Raw genomic sequence first — 6,000 nt, 5'->3', positions numbered from 1 at the left:
GCTCGCTCACCCAGCGCTGAGGGCAGGGAAGAGGTGCCAGAAGAGCCCACTGCAGACGGCCACAGCAGGTGTGGTGGGGTTTCTTGCTGGCTGCTCAGGGCAGCTGTCTAAAAGCGATTTCTACAGACTTCTGTTGCTATAGCTATGTTGCGAGTTCTAAAAATAGCTCTCTATATCCCAACATTCAGTTAAACTGAATTTTCACATGTATATTTTGTTTTAGTTGGGACATAATGGGAAGCAAAAGCAGTTTTGCTAGTATAAGCTGTATCTGCTCTAGAAGCAGCTCCTTGCTTCGAAACACCTTGTTATTCCACTAGCAGTGCTCTCCTCGTGTAGCAGTGCTAGCATTTTCCCTAGCTGTCCAAGTGAGCCAGGAACACCTTCCATATCTTTTAATAAGCAGAAGTTTGTCTAGCTGTTTTTCTCTGTCCCTTTATTTCCAGTCTCTAGGCACAGCTTTGTCACCTGGGGGGCTCAGGCCTTCCAAAAATCTTCAGCTGGTGAAAATCATCTTGGGTTGACTGAATCACTTCATGGGCTGAATCACGTCAATCAGACAGGCCTTCCCATCCCCGCTTTCCCTCTTCCGTTACCTGGTACGATAGGGACTGGCTGACAGCTCACAGCAGCTTCTGCTGGCAACTACTTCTGAGTTTTATTTAGGCCTACTATAATAGTGGAAAGGAAAGCAGCCCATTCCCACTCCTATAGATGCTAATCCCCTGGGACTGGTCTCCTTGGCCTCCTCCTGAGCCCACACACCCACTGCACCTTCCTTTTTTTACTAAGAAAATTTAACCTGTCTCTTGCACATTCAGGACAAATAAACAACACTCTCAAACCAACTCAACTCCTCAGCAGGACCAGGAAGAGAGGAAGTGAAACCGCTCCAGGAGGACCCAAAGCCAGAACCCAGGAACAGCATCCGGACACTGTGGCTTCTTCCCCGTTAGAAGGTAAAAACGCTCCGATAGCCCCATGAGGTGTAAAGCCGGGAACGTAGATCAGCCTGGGGAGAAGCCCTCACTCCCCTTTCCGCACCTGCGCTGGCAGACGCGCGCAGCGGAGGGATGGTGCGGCGGGAGCAGGGTGCCCGTGAGCACCGGGCAGGGCGGGTCGGCCACGCCGGAGAAAGACCCGCTTGCGAGAGACAGCGTACCCGGTGTATGCGAGGGAGGGCCCAATTTGTGCTGTGTGGCCACTTTACGCCTTCCCTGCCGGCATAAAGAGGCTGTAAAGCCCGTCTAACGGCCCCCCGGGGAATCCCTCTTATGCAAGGGGAGTCCCCGGCAGCTGTGGGCCGGGGTAGCTGGCTCCCTGCCATCCCCCGCCGAGCCGAGCCGAGCCGGGGCTGGGGAAGCGCGGGCAGAGGGAGGTGTGGCTGCCGGGGCCCCTCAGCCATTGCCGGCTACCGGGAATGCCTCGCCGCGGCTGCTAGCGGCCGGGCTCCAGCGGGCAGCTGCTGGGGCTCCCCGGGAGCAGCGCGGGGCCGGGGCACGTCTGCGCGGCGCTGGCCGCCGCCCGGGCCGGGACGAGCCCGCCGGCGCGCGGGGCACTTCCACCCCGGCCATTTTCCTCAGGCGGGAGGCGGCGGCGGGCAGTGAGCCCCGGCACCGGCCGCCCGGGGACGCGGCGCCGAAGCCGGCCGGCGAGGGCACGGCCGCGCAGGCCGCCGCTGCCCGAGCCGGGACGCCCCCCCCGGCCCCAGGCGGGGAGGCGCGGGGCGGCCGCGGCGGAGCGGCAGCGGCCGGCGGAACCTCTGCCGCCGGCTCCCGGCCCGCCTGCCCCGCGGGCGCGGGCCGCCGCTAGGCCCCAGCCCTTCCCCCCCGCCACTCCGCGGAGCGCCGCCGCGCCCGGGGGGAGCCCCGCCGCCGCCGCGGAGGGAGCCCGCTGCCCCCCGTCCCGCCGCCCCGGGGAGCGGGAGCGGGACCGCGGCGCGGGTGCCCCGCCGCCCCCCGCGGGAAGCGGCGGCCCCGGCACGCAGGGCCGCGGAGCGCCCCCGCCCCCCGCGCCGCTCCCCCTTTGAAAACTGATCTTTGGCTCTTCGCGTGAAAGTGATTTGAATTTGGCTCGGCGGCGCTCTGCGCAGGCGTCCAGCTGCTGGCATGCTGGCTCCTTGCAAAGCAGCTGTTTTGGGTTTGAAATTCCAACATGGCAGAGGCTGCAGTCAGTCTTCCCTTCAAAAACTTGGAATGATTTCAAATCATAGGCACCTTCACTTAACCCGAGCCCCCATTCATCAGCAAACACATCGGATCGATGCTACTCTAACCTATCGGGTTCTTGTACCAAATCTCCAGGTAAGAGGAATTTTTTTTTCTCCTAGTCTTCCTACCACCGTTTTAATTTTTATTTAATCTTAAAGCTCTCCGAGACTGCCGCGTATTTTTTTAATCGCTTGCTCGTGCCCTAAATATTTTGCCTAATTTGCAGTCGTTTTCTGATACTAAACACTCCGGTCTGCTTTCCTAATCGTAGTCTGGAAAGTACAGATATACAATCGCAGTGCATGGTTTTTCCTCCTTGATCATTGCCAACAATAGTAGGCAGATTAAGAGTTCGCGATTGCAAGCTCCCTCCCCACCTCCTCCTCCTCCTAATTGGATTTATTTTTAAGTTGCATTGAAAATAATAAACCGCAGGTAACGCGGGGCTGGACTTTGAGGCAACTAACTTCTGAGCAAATAAGTGCAAATAAGAATCTCGCAAAACAAAAGTTAGGTTTAAATTGCTGTGTCTCGGCTGGGGGGGGGGGGGGGCACGAATATGTCAGAGGAGCTGTTGCAGTAAAATGTAAGCACATCATCTTGGAGGGGGTACAGCGTGGTGGGCGTATTGTTGGCTCGGAAGGGAGAGAAAGATGTATAATTTAATGGTATATACAATCCACTGATCCTATTACTATCCTCCCTGGAGCTCTTGTTAGTTTCAATGGGAGTGAGTGAAATTGACATGGACTTGCATTCCTGGTCATGTGCTTTTTTTTCCCCCTTTCTTTCTTCTCTTGTGATCTGAGATCCCCTTTTTGTTGATGTTGCTTTCCCACTTAATTATATGCATGTAGGTTAAATGAATACCTGACGAAAGGGCCCACGTTTCAAGGCAGTGACATTTGATAGCTGAGAGGAAAAGTGGCTTTAATGAAAAGCAACCTTTGGAATTCCTGCTTGTGAAAAATCCAATTCAGCTTTTTGTGCTGCCAGCAAGAAATGATCAGTAGCACCAGTGTTTATGGTATGTCCGTTTTGGGATCTACTTCCTTTGCATCTAAATAGCAAAGACAAATTTAAATAGCATGATAACACACCGAGGACTCTGCATGCAAATATTTTGTAATAAATACCTAATGTTTGATAGTATATTTTAATTTCTGTATATATAAGCATTTTTTTCTCTTGCTATCATTTGTTTATCATTTTTGCTTCGATTATAGCATTAGTTTTGTCCATTGTATTGATCTCAGTTGTAAAACCTAAAGTTGCATGTTACTAGCAGTGCACTATATACACCACTGAACTCCAATGGTATGTAAATTAGTAAAACTCGGTGACTGGAGAAGGCGAAAATGCGTAGCAATGAATATATACACCTATACGTCTATATACTCATATGTGCGTGCCTAAAATGCATATTTTTCTTTTGCAAACTAATAATGATTGAGTATTTATTTGAACTTCAGCTGCTTTTCCCTCTTTTACTTTCAGTGTAATCATCTGCTAGAGGCTTTAACTGATGTGGGGTGAGGGACTGGTTTGCATGTAAACAAACAAAATTACTGTTGTGGTCGAATGTCTAATACTGTTTAATAAGTGGTATTTTAAGCTTAGTTTGAAAGTGTCTGGTTCCTACTGCTCTGTTCTCAATGTGTAACAGAATGAAATAATCAGGTGTTGAAACTGGCTTCATTTTAACGGTCACTCTCCAGCCCCCCATGCCACCCCTTCCTCCAAAAAAGTCAGATAAAATGGAGCGTGGGGAATTTCAATAGGTGTTGTGGTGCAGTAGGTGCACCTCTAGGTATGCAATTAAGGCTAAGGAACTAACAACGGAAGTGACTATTTAGTCTGTTTTGTGCAACCAAAAAGAGGGTACGTTCACTTTTAATTGCGTGTGGTAGCAACAAATAAGGATGGAGGAAGACCCTAGGAGAGAGACTGAGTGTGTGTGTGTGTGTGTGTGTTTGGGATAAGGGGGAGGTCTGGCATGTGTGGCTGATGATCTCTCGTAATAACATATCTGAATGCAAGAAAGAAATTGAGAGAGCAGTTGCACAATGTACACTCCTATTTTGGTGCTGTAGGTGACTATATTGCTAAACATATCCCGGGTGCTATATGATGGGAATGATTTGATTGCATTTTGCATTTAGAACTTGTTGACTTTGAAGCGATCAATAAGGCAACTGTTTATTTTAGATGCACATAATTTGCCCTGAGAAATGTTTTAAGGAGGAGAGTGAGTGAGCGAGAACGGAACATTTTTTTTTTTTTTCTTCCTAGAGCTGTTGGAGCGAATGTGATTGCCAGATGGGAGATTTCCCTCTGTGATGTTAAAGCTGTAATATATATTCAGAGCAGATTGGACTGCTGCTTGTGATGAGGAGGATATTACATTTATAAATTTTAAATCGGGAATCGGACAGTATGCTGAGAGCTGAAATTGGATGGTGTGGACGGTTTGGACTGTTAAATGCGATTCCCAGATAATAATAATAATTATAGTACCAGTAATATATATATATATATGTGTGTAATAAACATGATACTATTAGGCAGCTATATATATTCTATGGTACTTAAGTATATATTTCCAAATATGATTTCTCTTCTTTTCTTCCCTTTCCATAAAATGTTAGGGATTGAAGGTAGTTGGGAGGGGGGTTTAAAAGCCCACTGTTAGGAGAAATCATATGTAATCAGGTTCCTGTTCGAAGAAAAGTTTTGCTACAATTCTTGTTGAGGATGCACCTCTTTCTGAGTTTTTGTTTTGCCCATGTATGTGGCCTGACAGTGCCACAATCCTGAAAGGCTGGAAAGTGGGAACTAGTCACACTCGAGCAGCTCTGCTGTTGCAAATTAAAAGTGTGTTGTGGTCAGGAAATGAAAGCTACAATGTCTCTTTTGAACAAGTCGTTTATCAAGAGAAACATCTATCAAGCAGTGACTTGTCACATTGATCCTCTAAAAGTTAGGTCCGAAGTGGAAGCTGCTTTGATGTTTTTGATCCCAAATTTCTAAAATTGAAAAAGCTGGAGAGAGTAGGACCGATTTACACTTTAAAATGACTCTGCTCTGGGCGTGACAAAATCATCAAGTATCTGTGATACAGAGCTGGTAAACCAAGGAGGTATCGGATCTTCTGCCTAATTTTTATTTTCATGTTGAAACTTTAGCTTTGCCACACAGGCATCTCTTTTCATATTTTTAAAGATCGTCTCTGTATGTCAGTGCATTATTTCATCAGTGATATTTTCTTGCTTGTGAATACATCTGTTGCTTCCAAATTGAACCTTTTTCCATTGTTTTTGTGATGGTATTTATAGAGTTCAGTTTAAGAAGGCAATTTCAGGTTTTCTTGTTCTCATCTCAGTCTTGTTTCTTCTTATGTATTTGTAATCTCAGTTTCCACCTCTCCTCCCCGTGAAGCAAAGTTTCTTTTACTGCCAACGCAATGTTTATTGCAAGTAAGGTACATTTGAAGATATCTGTTTGTACAGCTTAAAACATGTTAAGAGTTCTGTTAAGTGTGTCTTCCCCTTCTCATCCTTTTTTTTTGTTTCCATTTTGACATAGGAACCACACGTTCTTTCTTAACAGAAGCAGTGTATTTCAAATCGAATGTAAAATTGAGGTTTTGAGTAAAAAAAACCAAACCAAAACTAAACTGATCTTTTATCTCTACTTATTTTCAACCATTTGAATTGCTTAGCAACTTTTTAGAAAAGTTTTTAATTTTGCATGAAGTTTGTGTTTGGATTATCAAGGAATCCCTTTGATG

At 47.3% G+C, this 6,000-nt stretch overlaps 1 protein-coding gene across 1 annotated transcript in view; it reads left to right on the top strand.

Annotated features, from left to right (window-relative positions):
- The first annotated feature begins 2,232 nt into the window (after window positions 1-2,232).
- FIGN (fidgetin, microtubule severing factor) overlaps window positions 2,233-6,000 on the top strand; it is a 97,495-nt gene continuing 93,727 nt past the window's right edge. The window contains exon 1 of the mRNA XM_074910694.1: window positions 2,233-2,303. The gene's annotated coding sequence lies outside the window, so the exon portion shown is untranslated. The remainder of the gene's footprint in view (window positions 2,304-6,000) is intronic.

Source organism: Athene noctua, chromosome 7 (assembly GCF_965140245.1).
Source record: "Athene noctua chromosome 7, bAthNoc1.hap1.1, whole genome shotgun sequence".
NCBI classification, from domain to species: domain Eukaryota; kingdom Metazoa; phylum Chordata; class Aves; order Strigiformes; family Strigidae; genus Athene; species Athene noctua.
This window is presented reverse-complemented; position numbering and strand designations above follow the sequence as displayed.